The 16204-nt window shown below is 37.3% G+C and overlaps 1 pseudogene; it reads right to left on the minus strand.

Moving 5' to 3' along the window:
• Positions 1-12950, minus strand: part of LOC118720184 — a 33923-nt pseudogene extending 20973 nt beyond the window's left edge.
• Between the last annotated feature and the right edge of the window lie 3254 nt (positions 12951-16204).

Here is a 16204-nt window from a genome sequence, read left to right on the forward strand (position 1 = left end):
CTGAAATGTTAATGTGTTTTCTGTTTTTCTGGTCCCCTGACCGATAAACCCATGTTAGGATGTGCAACCCTACCATGTCCCCAGGGGACAGAGAGCTGCGAATATTTGGTGAACAGCTCTCATGACTGCCTTACTACTTATATTCGGCATGCAATATTCCTCTCACTAGCTAGACCTCTCTTCTGAGCTCCAGGCCATATAGTCAAACTACCTAACTGATACCTCATTTTGAATGTTTCAAAGGCACAGTAAGCACATATTAAAGTCACAACACATGATCAACTCCCATCAAGTGTCATCCTATTTTGTTCTTTCCTTCAATAAGTAACAACTTCATATCTTTTGTTAATCAAGCAAAAACTTCATTCATTCTTGAAACCTTACTCTCCCTCGCTTCATATAACCATATTGCCATCATAACTGTAACCACAACCATACCTACAATCAACCATTGCTACAGTGTCCTAAATATCTCTTAATTCTGTCCACTTCTCTAAATTTCCACTGCTGTCACTGTAATCCAGTCTCCTGTCCTAGACATGACAATGACAATAATACCCTTCTCTGAATGACATTCTCACAAAGTCAATTCATAAAGAACGTCAGATGTTCAGTGACATTCAATGACTTCCACTTGCTCATAGGAGAAATACAGTACTCCTTAATATAATCTTTGAAGATCTAGCACCAATTGCCTCTCCCGCTTTACAATTCTGCAACCCAGCCCCTCTACCTGCTTTTGTCCTTTATACTTGCTGGTCCTGCTCAATCCTCAATACAAACTCATGGTTTTGAACATGTGGTTACAATTGTCTGGAACACTTTCCCTCCTATTCATATTAATATCTATTTAGCAAGTATTTTTTCCTTTTTTTTAATATCTTCTGGCAAATCATCCTTGTCCACCTTGACTATGTCAAATACCCTCTTACACACTTTCAGTGGTGCCATGTACCCCTGCTAGGCAGCATTAAGAAAATTGTGATTTTATATTTCACTAGAGGCCCTGTGCATGGATTCTTGCACCGGTGGGGTCCCTTGCCTGGCCTGTGGGGATCAGTGGATCTCCATGCCACTGCCGCCCAGCATTACCTGCCAGCTGTTGGGCTTCCGCCTGCTGTCTGTGTCAATCCCACATAGCACCAAGTAATGCATGAAGCTGCAGGCGGCCGGGGAGGAGCCGAGCCCGGGCTGGGTATTGTGCCACTTCCACTCACCCTGGCCCCGCTGTGCCTGCATCAGCTGCCACTTGAGGCATGCAGGGGGAGTGTTCACAGGAGAGGATCATGCTGCCAGCTGCACTCGCCAACCGTGAGCCCTACGTCTCTTGCCTGTCTGTCAACTGAGCTGCGTTCTGCTGTGGGAGCGTACTGAGCACCAAGGGGCAGCTCCTCTGTTGAGTGTCTGCTCCCTGGTGGTCAGTGTGCATCATAGCTACCAGCTGGTTGGCTGGTCACTGAGGCTTTTATATATATGGATTGCATTATTATGTGAATAATGAAAATCTCCCACACTAGTCTATCAACTCTGTGAGATGGGAGAGAGTGAGTGATCTTACCAACTATTGTATGTCTAGCTCCTATGAGAAGATGGGACATAATTATTTCATAAATTAATGAATGAATGGTCTCTGAGGGAGTTTAAGAGAATCTATCTCTGTTCTGGCCTCAATCTAACATAAGGATCAGGCAGCAATCACCTCATGGAGCAGTCTCTCCTCCACATGGTAATGGGCAACCAGTCATAGCAGATTGTGAGTGCAGATTTGAAATGAGAAAGAATAGATTTTGAGTCCCAACTTTGCCACTTACTTGTGTGGTTCTGGTCTATTCTAGTAATCTCTCTGATCACAGTTTCTTCCGTGCAAACATGAGGATAATTATAACTAGCTTGTAAGCATTACATACAAGTATATCTCATATATAATAAAAGGCTAATATGCAAATTGTCCCCTTGGGAGTTTTACCGTCTGCTATGACATGTGTTGACCACCAGGGGACAGCATGGGACAAAGGAAGGCCCTGGCCAGCAGCCTGAAGGCCCTGATTGGCCCTGATTGTTGTCCAGGCCTGGAGATCCTACCCTTGCACAAATTTTGTGCACCGGGCCCCTCTAGTGTGTGTGTGTGTATTTGTATAATATGGCATATATTTTGTACACTGGGCCTCCAGAGAGTGTGTGTGTGTGTGTAATCTGGCATATAGAGGCTGCTAAAATTATAATAATTTTGATGTTTGTTCAAAAATAACTTAAGTAGCTATAGCTTTTATTAATGAGATTAAGCAACATAGAGGATAGGAAAATATTAAGTGTCCATAGTTCATATATAACATTTAAATCAGATGGTAAAACATAAAAATGGATAAGAAATCCAGTGTAAATTTTAGAGGATTAAAAACATTTCAAGTAGTAAATACTTAGAAAAATGCTTATGTGTGTATATATACTTATTTGTTTTGCTGCATGTATTTCTATTTGTCTATCCTTATGTGGGAATTTTATAATTGCATGCATTGCTGTCATTTTTCCCCATTAACTTTTGTATTATTGAAAACCGTTGCAGTATCTTTATCTTCTGGAATGATGATTCCACTAGAAAGCCTTGGTCTCTTACTCCATAGAGGAAAAGTTGAGGGAAGAAAAAGTGTATGCCTCATTAATGGCACCCCTCACAATGTCTGTCTTTGTGGGGGTGAGAATTGATGTCATTTTTGGCAATGACGCAGCTGACACTGTTCTGTGACATTGCAATAAGTTCAATACACTCCTAATAGGAAACCCTTTTCCAAGCGGTAAACAACCCTTCACAGGGCAGTGCTGCCAAAGCTATGTTTTGTCATGCAACAGGAAATCAACAGGACAGTCCTTTTCACTTAAAAAAATGCATATGCCTTTAATGATGTGTTATTTCTTAAGCCATCTGAAGATGTGCTGTCCATCCAAATTGCCAGGGTTAAATTGTTGATTTTTAGAAATTATGATGATCTCATTATGCTTTTGTCATAAAATGACTCTATTTTATGTAGCAATTAACTCCAAGTAATGTCGTCTCAAGGCTAAAACTGAACCTAACATTTTGACAAAGTCCTGCTTTAGAGTGGCAATCAAACACATTTTGCCCATTTGCAGGTATTTCAAGTATCAAATTGGATGAATCTTTTTAATTTTCTTCTACTGAATTGAGTTCAAGTGAGTTTGATAGGATTGTTAGGACAGCTAGTGTCTGGAATAACAATGATGGCTTACAGAAGGAACCAGCAGGTCCGGTGTTATTGATGAAGAGCTGCTTCCGACCCTTCATTTGTCAGCAGGAAACCCTGCTCGGTGACCCGACTATTGAGTCCTTACCTGCAGACAGTGCCCACCTATTTCACTTCGGAGGCACTAAATGCATCTTTTCAATCAATATTCAATTATGCAAGGCCAGGAATGCTGGTTAAGTAACTGTGTCTAACTGCTGAGGAAATGTATTTCCAAAAAGAATATGTCAGGGCTTCTGGGTCAGTTCATCTTTCCCACCTCTGGCTGAATACCTGTCCTGTTACAGTTGTTGAACATGCACTATTACCTTCCTGCAGAGAATCTCCTGTGGTGGTATGTTTCTTGCTTTTCCTCGGCAAGTACCTTTCTCAGCTCTATTCCTAGTAGTCTTTGACTCCTGTTACCCAGGAAACCAGAGAACATTATCCCAAGCTGCACTTTGTTTTCCTGCCTTCACATATAGGCCAGCCACCAAGCAATGCTTTGTTTCAGTCCTGCAGTATATGCTCATATCAGTCTTTGTTCTTTCTCCCTAAGCCTTGGGCATTTGGATCATGTGCCTTTTCAATGAGACTGAAGAGATACTTTAATTTCACAAATTAAGCATCACTCTTAATTGTATTCCACTGAAAATTGACTTAACATACCACTCTCACTCTGGCCCAGTCTACGAGGCAGGCATGAGATTATTACTTCTGAAGCTATCTCTAATTTAAAAATTATGAAAATTTCACAGGTCAACAGATAGGCAGTGGGAACTGGGGAGCTTTTAGCATATTAATTGGGCTCTGAAGAATTCACTAAGTATAGTTAGTGACAATTATGCTTGTTATCTGTGATTAAGGGAGGGTGCTACAATACTATACCTTTCCTAGGACAACTAAATACAAAAACAAAGTAAAACACTATCATAAAATAGGTAAGCAGTGAATAAATGGGTTGTTACTCTTATTACAACAGTCTTTAATTCATTTAATTTCATTCCTGTACTTTTCATCTCATTCAGGGATACCCACATCTGGATTTAACTGGCAGATTAAGACTGTTTTACTGGCTAGGAGGTGAAAGGCATGGACTTTTCTGACCAATCCTGGATTTTCATCACGAGCAAGTTCCTCATGGTGTTGGAGCTCGCTTTCCTGAAATTTCCTATCCTTCTTCTGGGTTCTCTGGGCATCCTGCTTCCTGGATTCTATTTTCTACCTGCTTGGTTTTTTAACCACTATTCCACCCTGATCTTTGGCATCTGCTCTTCTGTTCATTCCTGCTAAGTTTTTTTTTTAACTTTATCTTCAATTGTAATCTCTTGAATTCTTGCCCAGTATAACTTGGGCTCAATCCTCACCTCAGTTTTCAGCTCTGCCATTGGGAGGTGTGTTGAATAACTGAGGTACTCCATATAGACCTACTAGGGTAACTGTTCAAAACACAAAAGCCATTTGGCAAACAGATGATAAAATCTCTATTGTTATACTTTTTATTGTTTCACCTGATTATTAATAGTATCAGAAAGAACTTTATTACGTTTTTGCCACATGCTAGACCCTGTGATGGGAGTTCTATATGTTATACCACATATAATTCTCACAGCATTTACAGAGGAAGCACAGAGAGTCTATGCTACTTCCCCAAGGTCACACAGTTTTTAAGTGGATTGACAAGAATTTCAATCATGGCAGTCCAGTTGCCTAGAGTGTATTTTTGTCCTTGCCACTGTACCACACTGAATTACACCATATAGATCTATTTTTAAATATATAAAATTTACATTCTCAGACTTTCAGGTGTTAACTTTGTTTTGAAAGTTAGAATCTTGAAATATTGAGTTTTCTAGGTTTATGTTTGTTTCCTGTTTTTATTGGTCATTTTTGGTTTAGGAGTATAATAACATGATACCAGGAAAGTTGGAAATAAACATTATGTAACTTAATCATATTCAGAAATATGATTTCTAATGACACATAAAATAATCACATGCAGTCATTTATTCCAAAAATTCAGCAAGTATTTGTTATCTACCAGGTGCCAGCAATGATGGCAGGCACTGGCCTTTCATAGATTTTACATATTGTTGGCCTTTCATAGTTGGCCTTTCATAGATTTTACATATAGAAATGGTACATTGGCCTAGCCATGAATTAAGGTGTAACTTGTGGAAATTTATTGATCTTTAAGTTAAACTTTGTTAAAAACAAACTAATATATGTTGAGTGTTTAGTGTATTCTGTGTTCCTCAATAAGTAGGTAGCTTTGCAAGATAATAAGTCTAGGTAATTTTATTAAAAATTCTAAAGAATTTAATAATAAAATACTTTAAAATAGAGGCTGTGACAAAAATGATATTACAATTTTCCCTGAAAGGCATTTTAAATTTATCTTAAATATCTAATATTTTTAAAGACATATAATTTTACATAAATGCATAGCTTTAATCATAGCATTCTCCCCCCCCCACGCCCCATTTTTCTATTTTTCCTGCTGTTTGTCTTCCTCTCTATTCCTTTTACCCTTTACGCAAATCAGCCATAACCCCCCTCAACAAAATCTAAAGATGTCTCTCCATTTTCTTATATTTCTATTTAGGAATCCCACATCACACATAAAACGTTTCATCACTTTTTTGAAAATTTGGGTTATACATTATTGAATTTTCCGTGTCTTGCTTTTCTCATTCAATAACTCTTGGGAATGTAAGTCAAAAGATAGATAGCCCTACTTTTTGTTTTTGCATTGCTAATAGGTACATGATATTCTGTGGTGAAGTGGGTGAATTTATTTAGTTTTTGCCATATTTGCTGCAGGCACATCGCTTTCGCTTTCATGCTTTGGTACTACAAATGTTGCTACAGTAAACATCCTTGAAAATATATCCTTAAATAATTCTATATCAAAGGAATACATTCCAAAGTATGAAAATTATTGTTTAAAGGATTAGAAAAGGCTATGGAGATCATTTGGTTTATTTTCTTCTGGTATAAATTACAGAAGCTGAACCCAGTGATTTCCATACCTCTTCCTAGTCATTAAATATAACAGAAGGTTGATCACTCTTTTGCATTACCCAGGTATTTCAAGTTATCTTTTGCTGAAACAAACAAAATCCCATATTTTAGAAAGAAACAGAGAGAAAGAGAATATGAATGAATGAGTATGGATAATTTGGTAGACTAAATTCAGCTAACCTGGAATAAAGGTGAAGGAGAATGGTACTCAAATTCTATGTGGTCATATCATCATAACTTTCTCACTAATTAAAGATGTTGAGTTGTGTTTTTCTTGCTATGATTGGCATTTCTACTCTGACTTTCTTACTGACATCTCTGAATTATGGTGATGGGACAGGGATTTAAAAACTAATTTTAATGAAAAAGTTGAATAACTTCATAGCTGAAAACATATAAAATTGTTTAAGTAAATGGATAGCATGATATTTTGCAGGTAAACAAGTAAATATTAACCTCCCCTGAGCTCTTAACTTTATTTCTCAAAAGGTATTTAGAGTTTAATCACAATAGATACAACATTTGCAGGTTGAGTGCTAAAACTGCTATTCTTGATTTAATAATAATTTGCTACATTATGTTGGATCAAATCACTGTAGTAAAAATTTAGTAAGCTCTAGCTGCAGTGGATCAGTTGGTTGGGTGTCATCCTTTGCACCTTAAGGTTGCTGGTTCAATTCTGAGTCAGGGCACATACTGGAGTTGCAGATTTAATCCTTGGTAGGGGGCATTCAGGACGCATCCCGTAGATGTTTCTCTCTCATATCTGATGTTTCTCTTTCTCCCTCCCCCTTCCTCTCTCAAAATCAATTTATTTATTTTTAAGCTCTTTATTGATTAAAGTATCACATATTTGCCCTCAACCACCCATTCCAATCCCCACCCCTTCCCACTTATGCTTCCCCCCCCCATTGTCTTTGACCACTGGTTAGGCTCATAAGTATGCACACAAGTCCTTTGGTTGATCTCTTCCTTTTATCTCCACCCTCCCTTTGAAGTCCAACAGTCTGACCCATGGCTCCTTATCTCTGGGTCTGTTCTTGTACATCAGTCTATGTTGTTCATCATTTCCCCTAGATGAGTGAGATCATGTCCTACTGGAAGTATACTTATATGAATCAAAATCTAAAAACAAAACAAAAAAACTTAAATTAATTGACATGATCAAAATGATGAATTTTAATGCTTTTTTGTATGTTTTGCAGAGAATATGAAAAAATTATCATATTGCAGAGAATATGAAAAATGGAAAACAATTTAAAATATAGTCAGCTTCTTTTAATGTAACAAATTAAGTTTACAATCATTTACAGATATGTATGTCTGATATGGGCATATATTTGAAACAGGTTAACCAGTGAGAAAAAGTACTCTGTCATGCAAGTAACTTGGTTATGCAAAATTAATGTATACATGAATAAGTTCAAATTTGTATAAATGACTGTGGGAATCCTATATAATAAAAGTGTAGTATACAAATTGTCCCCTCGACCAGGAGTTGTCCAGGAGTTTGACCAGAGGGTGGGGCTGGCCAGAGGAAGGACGATAGTACCCCGCTGGCAGCTGCTAGGGACTCTACCAGTGCATGAATTTTGTGTACTGGGCCCCTACTCTTATATACTTAGATTAAGAAAACACAAACTGAAGTAGCCAAGCAGATTAACGGCTTCCCTGTCAAGCAAAGTCACAGACTACTATGTGGAAATAAGTTCAAGCACATAAATTGCACTTCATGGGAATCTTGGATTACAAATTCCTCAGCCTCTTTCACTGAGTGAGCAAATTCTTTCTCATTCCCATTTTTATTGCCTGGTGTATCTTTAGTATAATCTACTGCACCTATAATCTACTGCACCATTCTCTTAACCCTTTTTGGTAATTGTTTGCAATTGCACAGTCAACAGATAGTCCATGTTGATTATGTAATCTCTTGAGCCAGAGGCTGGGTTCCTATTTGGGTTCCCTTAGATTAGAAATTACCTACCTCACAGCTAACTAAAACCCTAACTTGGAAGTAATCACAGTATTCTGTTTAGTTTTTCAGAATATTATGTCTTTTGGTTCTCTGGTTATATTTAAATATACCTTCCGTATATTCAGCAGAGTGCTATATACAAAGTAGGTGTTCATTAGATGTGACTGCTGCCATTTAAAATTTCAGTGTTAGATATTCCATGTTTTACTAAGAGGTTATTTCTAAGTTGTTACCACAACAAAAGCAGACCTACAGAATAGTGAAAACATTTTAGAAATGGATAAATCTGTATACATGGATGTGGGAGATATCTCTTAAAAGAATAACTGGATTGGCTCAGGCAGACATTTCAGCCAAACATTTCCTGTGAAGTGTATCCTCTCTCCTGAAGCAAAGGAGGATTATGCCCAATTAAGTTAATTAGTGCCAGATTAGGATGACTTCAGCAGGTGTTAGGTTCAGACTCCCACCTGTTAGTAGAAGCCTCATGGCTGGAGAAGGGCTTGAGTAGTCTTGTTTTACTGACAGCTGCCCATTGTTAATGTACCATATGTGATTTTGGTTAAAGTTGCCATCAATTCTTGAACCATATTAAAGTGGCAAACACAGTGACAGACAGATGAATACGTGGAAGGCAACAAAAGACCTTTATTGCTGGACTGGGAGGCAGAACCTTAAAATGATTTTATGAAAGGGTCCATAAAAAGAGATTGTTAAAGCTATGTCACAGTCAGTATACATTTGGTCGGGTCACCATTTGTCATTTTGTTTAGAAGTCTAAAATATACATGCCAATAGAAACTGCCTTTTTAGAAATTAAGAAACCTGACATGAAAGGCTACATTCCCCAAGGACTTTTTTTTTTTTTAATTTCATCAATGGAAAGACAATGAAAAATAGCAAATTAATTGCTAAGCCCAAACATTTTAAAAAACTTAAAAGTATTATTTAAGAGAAGGATAGGGCCCACCTGGTGTGCTCAGTGGTTGAGCATTGACCTACGAACCAGGATATCATAGTTTGATTTCTGGTCATGGCACAAGCCTGGGTTGTGGACTAGATCCCCACTGGTGGGTTTGCAGGAGGCAGCAAATGAGTCTCTCATCATTGATGTTTCTATCTCTCTCTGAAATAAATAAAAAATATATATTTTTAAAAAGAGGATAAGTTTCTGAATTTAGTTTCTTAGGTAGAAGAAATTAGATATGGAATGAAAAGTATGGGAAGATTTAAAAAATTTTTGGACTTCTTGAGTCTATGGGATTTTTTGCTGCCTAATCCTATATAATAAAAGGGTAATACGCAAATTGACTGAACGGTGGAATGACCAGTTGGTGGGGGGCAGAGCTAGAGCGTGGGTGGCAGCAGGCCAGCCAAAGCAGGTGCTGGCAGGGAGAGGGAGGGGACGGCGATCAGGGGGCATGGTAAATAACAATATTAAAATATTTCTTCTAATTAATTCACTTTCAGTGTGCAGGAATTTGTGCACCAGGCCACTAGTAAGAGTATAATATTCTGCAAGTTGGTGTAGGGAAAAAATAGCTACTTAATTTATAGAGAAGTTATTGAAGCTTATATCAACCTATTTACTTATAAAGTAATATAATAGTAATTGTCAATATAGTTGCCAGACACTTTGTATATGTTACTTCTTTCATTCTCTCATCATTCTTATGAAGTAGGTACTATCACAGTCCTTATTTTTAGACAAGGAAACTAAAGCCCAAAGAAATTAATTTATGCAAGGTTACAAAGCTGGGATTTTAACTGCACTCTTGTTCCTAAACTCTGTGGTAAATCAGGTCTGAATAGTTTAAAAGTAAATTGACTTTTCCCAATTTAGAACCTGTTTCTAATCACTGGACTAGCTACTCAAGTGACATCCATGGAATGGGGTATATGCTTGCAAAATTGTAATTTGATGTAAAAATTATTGTAATAAGAATGTGTGAAGTGTATGTATAAGGGAAGCATCACTTGCTTTGATATGCAATAGAAAGCAGTTTTTATTATTTGACATGGTACTGATTGAGAGATTCATATTTGTAAAATGTGATTAGTTACAAGACTGCCACATGCCTACTTTGAAAATCTATGAAATAACACGTATTAAATGTCTTAACTTCAGAAGAAAATTGCTAGATAAATGAATTTTATTTTGTCTGATTCTCTGGTTCTCAATATTGAAATAAAACACACGTAAACCTCCAGACAAGCCCTTGGGTTTATGCACGAGTTAGAAATTATGACACATGGTTGACCTGCTTATTGCTCATGTGAGGAGCCACTCAGCATACAACTATTTCCACTATTTCCTGCCTATGGCATTAAAGTTATGTGTGTCTTTTAGGATCAGAATCATGTATTAAAGTCTTGTGATCTTATTGAGATATTATCCTACAGAAAAGATGTCAAGCAGGAAAATATGGTAGGGGAATTTACACAGGGTTGAAAAGAGAAGATAATTGAAGAAAATAATCTAATGTCTTACTGAAAAAAATGAAGGTACAATTCACAGCACAGATTAGATATCAAATATCTCTATAAAACAGGGCATATTTATTTATGTATTTATATTTTGATTTTACAGAGAGGAAGGGAGATGGATAGGGCCTTAGAAACATCAATGATAGAGAAACATCAATTAGTTGACTCCTGCACGCCCCCTACTGGGGATTGAGCCCACAACCAAGGTAGATGCCCTTGACCATAATCAAACCTGGGACCCTTCAGTTCACAGGCCTAACTCTATCCATTGAGCAAAACGGGATAGGGCAGGGCATATTTATTTTTAAACAACCACTCAATACTTCTCCTGCCTGAATTAGAGGAGCCTAATGAGAACCTATTAGCTCACACTGAAATGAGGCTTATGTAGTTAAGTCTTGGATTGTGGTGTGGTATTTGTTTTTGATATGGTAATTTGCCTTGTGATACTTGGCATGTCATGTAAAATGTTGGGTTTTAGCTATTCCTTCTATGTAACCGTGGTTTGGATACCAAATCTTTCCATCTTTTGTTTATGTCGTGTTTTGTTTTTAATACTCTAAAATCACATGATTCAGGGACAATAAGAACTTTAAATATTTTGTTAGGAAGTCAACTTTTAATTAAACAATGTGTCCTAAATTATACATAATAGAAAGTAAAGTATAATTGTAAAAAATGGCAATTTAAAATAATTAAAATGTTTACTCCAAAGGTAATCTTCAAGGTTATAATGGCACATTTTCACAAACTGAAATATTCTGATCAGTACTACAAACTGTAAAAAAACTGTCAATATAACTGACAGGTTTTCAAAAGGCATAAACTTCAATATACCAAGAAACCATTGGCCTTTTCAAGTAATCATTGCAATGGTAGTGTTAACAAAAGAAACTTACTTCAAATGGGATAATCAGTGTAGTTTTTAGAGAATTGTTGTCTTACTAAGACACTTAATGAAAAGTAAAGTTGGAATGCTTTTTTAAAAAAACTTGCTGTTAAAATCTGTTATATTTCAGCAGAATTATAAACTAACATTCTTCTCAATTGATGAAAATGAAGTGATCAGAGATGTGTGACATTTACCAATTTAATGACATTCCACACAATTGTTTCACAATGAACTTATTTATTTCTTCAAATGCTTTACTTCTGTATTATAGTTTTCTTATCTGAAATAAAGACTGTACCTTAAACATTGAAAATGAAATTAAGATGTAATATTCTATTTAATTACTGAGCCTGAGAGGTATTATTTATTTGACCTGAAGTATATATTTTTAAAATACATTTTTTTTTTTTGTGATGAGAAAGATAGGAGTGCGATAGAGGGGGAGATATACATAAATGAGAGTTAGATAAGCTGCTCTCAACTGGGGGTTCGAGGCCCCAATCCAGGCATGTGTCCTGACTTGGAATCAACCTGTAATCTCTTGGTACCAACTGAGCCACACTGGCCAAGGCAACCTGAATTATCTTAATAAACGTCTCAGTTCTTATCTTCTAATACTGCACAAGATTGCAGATTGTAATTGGTCAGCCTGGTGTCTACTCTTTTTTAAATTATTATTTTAAAAATGTCATCAACATTTATCCCCTCTATGCTCTCTTTTATATCTTTCCCTTCTCTCCACAATCACCACACTGTTGTCCACGTCCCTGAGTTCTCTTTTTCCATTGTTTTGTTCAATTCCTCCACCCCCCTCAATACCCTATCCCCTTCACCAGAGCAGTCTGCCAGGTTTTCAAAAGGAAGAAACTTCAATATATCAAGAAACCATTAGCCTTTACTAATTGATGAAATCTTAAGCTATCATAGTTTCCTTTCTTTTCCCTCTTTCTATTCCAAATTTCAGAATACAGGCAGTCCTCAGGTTATGTCGCCATCTCCCATTTATTTGTTTTTTAAAAATTCTGCCATTTTGACATATGTACATATGTGCTTTATGATTTTTATTATTCATTCACCACAAGTAAAGATCAGGATTTGTTTTATTTTAACTATTTTTTCTTATTACTGTTTCACTTCATTACTGCTGTGTATGTGCTCCTTATGAGCAAAAGACGTGCTTATGTAGGTGGGTTCTGACTTACAGTGAAAATCGCTTTACCTCGCGCTGTAGGAATGGATCTCCAACGTAACCCGAGGACCAACTGTAGTATGACTTCCGTTTCTGTTTATATCTTCCTTTTCTTCCTACCTTCTCTATTTCCTTTACACACATAGGCACTAACACACACACACTTATACTCACAGCCTCTTATAATGTATCAGGGAACTATTGTATGTGCTGGGGATCTAGCAGAAAATGTGAAAAAAAAAAGGACACTTATTTAATGGAACTTGCATTTAAGTAGAGAGGTAGTTGATAGTTTAAAAATACTGATAATGAATAATATGCATAACAAGGAGATGAGTATTAAATATGGCAATGTATTGGAGAGTGATTAGATATGCAAGGTTTCTCTGGAGAGGTCAAATTTTAGCCTAAATCCGAATAAAAAAGAGCCAGACAAAGGAAGATATCAGGAACAGATGCAAAGGCACTGTGGTAGGGGCCAGTTGGCAGGTTTGAGTAACAGAATACTGTGAGTAGAGTATGGTAGGCAAGATTAGGAATACTGGCTATTCAGAGTAACAATTCTGGGAGAGATAGGCAGTCTTTGGCCAGATTATGTTGGGCATTGGATATATACTTATATTTTATTCTAAATACAACAGAAATTTTAAGTAGGATTTGTGGCATGATTTGATTTGTCCTCTAAAAATTCACTTTGATTTAGTTAAAAAAAATGTTTTATAGCAATCCAGAGTGGGTATGGTAAGATGTGGTACAGTACAATTATTACAGTTCTCTTGGATTAGTCTAAGATAACATTGCAATTAGAGAGAAATCAACACATCCAGGTTATAATTTGATGACATAGCCAGTGGAACTGGCTGAAGGTTTGTTGTGTTTATAATACAAGAGAATTACCCAAATTGCATTTGATAAACCTTAACATAGTGCTACTGACAAATTTGATTCATGGATAGGGAACTTAAGTGTTGAATGGAAATTCTTGCCATATAAAAACAAGACAAAAGCAGTGTAGTCAACCTTAAAAACATTTGAAATTATAAATACCCTTCAAAAGGTCTGCAAGAATTTCTATAAAACTTATTGGCATGCTTTGGTGGTTAAGTAGGCCTTTCTGTAAAGGCAAATTATTGATATTTTGAAAAAAAGGAATTCTTATTCAATTATATGATTCCATTTAAAAATGCATTATTGGATTATTGGATAAAGAAAACAATGTAATAGACTTGTGAAATAGGCACTCTAAAAGACTATGTGATATAAATATGAATAAAGTACATTCCCTATACTCAAGGATTTCTTATCCTAATAAGAAATTGGATGGCCAACATAAACAGCAAAACAAGCACTCCAATGTATCTCAGAGGGCAGAGACTATTTTTTCATGGGGTCCTAAGAATTTGTCACCTATACTGGTGGGCACAGGAATTCCAGAGAAAAAGAACAGCATGGATCACTGCACAGTCATAATGATCCAATAGCTGCAACTAGTCAAATTTTGATAAAGAAGTGAATGTAATGATGAAGGAGGTAAGACATGGCTTTCTGTGTAACCTGGAAAAGCTCTGAAAAACCCAGATTTTATAATAAACATTTTTTATGTAGTGTCATACTATTTTCCATAACAGCTGCACCATTTTACATTATCAGTAGCAATGCATAAGGGTTCTAATTCCTCCACATCTTTACTTTACACTGTATTTTACTGTCATTTTGGTAATAGCTTTCATAATGTGTGTGAAGTGTCTGTCAAGTATTATAAACTGTGACCAGATTTACAAATGTGGCATAAGATTTTGGGGGCCAAACACCCATCTCTGAACCAGGATTGGTATTACTATTGATAGTAAAAGTGCAAGAATTCCCTTCATAAAATAATTTGCTTATGTATAAATATTTACAAAGTGTTTTCCTTGTTCAAGGCATTGTGCTAGCTTCAGTGTATGCCTTGGTTAGCAAAACAGACTTATCAAGTCCAGTGGGAAAGATGGATATTCATGAAATCCTATCTAATAAAACGGTGATATGCAAATTAACCAGCACTCCGTCACAAAGATGGTGGTGACCATAGCCACAAGATGGTAGCACCCAATCCTCAACCCAGCTGGAGTCCCCCAGTCCCAGCGGGGGGCGGGGGAGGGGCAGCCGCTGAGAGCAGGCAGTGTGAGTGGCCTGGTGGAATGCTTGCTTTGTCACCATGGCAACGGGGCAAGTGTTCCACCTGGCCTTGGAGGGCTTCTGGGCAGTAGGCATGGAGTGGCTCTGAGGGAATGGGGAATGCTTGCTTTGTAGTCCCAGTGATGAGGCAAGCGTTCAGCACCTGGCCGTGAATGGGTTTCTGGACCACGGAGAGCCTCTGGGCAGTGGGTGCAGAGGGGCCAGGCCCTGCAGAGAGCTATTGGCACACGGATTCATGTGCAGGGCTACTAGTAATTACGTAAGTTTGTAGTATAGTAGATGCTCTCTGCTCATCCACATGCCTTAGCACTCTATGAAGCAAAGCTGTTTACTTCTGCCCACAGGACTTTGTTTCTGGAAATATGAACACACTTGGCCCATGCACATGATAAACCATATATGCTGAAGCATTCATAACCCTGAGAGCCGCCATCAAATAGTGATGGATGGTGAATGGTGGATAAATACCCCGTCTTCCTCACCCTTCATTTGGGATAGTTTTGAGATGTGTTCTTTCTCCTAGAGTTTCCAGAGGGATTAGGCTCCAGTTGCCCATGGTGATGACTTGCTTGTTAGGACACCCTTTATTGACTCTCTTGCCTTCTCTGGCTCACTTCTAATCCTAAACAATTTTGTTTGAGATCACTTCCCAAGTAAATTCAAATTGTCTCTGTATGGAATTTAGGGAAACCCGAGCTAAAACACATTAATATGATATATCTTGATAAATTCTGTAGAGGAAAAGAAAGTTTGCTGTAAAAAAAAATTGTAATAGAAAGTCAAGGCTGTGGGTTTAATGAAGGCTACTCTGAAAAAGTGACATTTGAAGGTGGAATAGGAGTTAATTAGGTGAAGGCATCCCAGCTGAAGGAAATAGCAGGGTTGAGGTCTGTGAATAGGAGAGAGCATTACATTTTTACAAGATGAGGTGGCAGTAAAGGGAGTAATGAAAATCGTTGAAACCGATGAAGCTGGACATAGAGGTAGGGTCCCATTCATACACAGCCATGTAGACCATGCTAGAAACTTAGATATTTATACAAAGAGCAATGGCAAACTGAATAAAATCCTTTTAAGCCAGAGGAGAGATATTGTCAGATTTACCTTTAAAAATATCACTCTAGGTGTCTCATGGAGAGCAGATTGGAGTGGGACAAGAAGAGTAGCCTATGGGCCCTGGCAAGGTGTCTTAGTTGGTTAGAGCATCCTCTCAGTATGCC

Source organism: Pipistrellus kuhlii, unplaced genomic scaffold (genome assembly GCF_014108245.1).
Source record: "Pipistrellus kuhlii isolate mPipKuh1 unplaced genomic scaffold, mPipKuh1.p scaffold_m20_p_16, whole genome shotgun sequence".
Taxonomy (NCBI): domain Eukaryota; kingdom Metazoa; phylum Chordata; class Mammalia; order Chiroptera; family Vespertilionidae; genus Pipistrellus; species Pipistrellus kuhlii.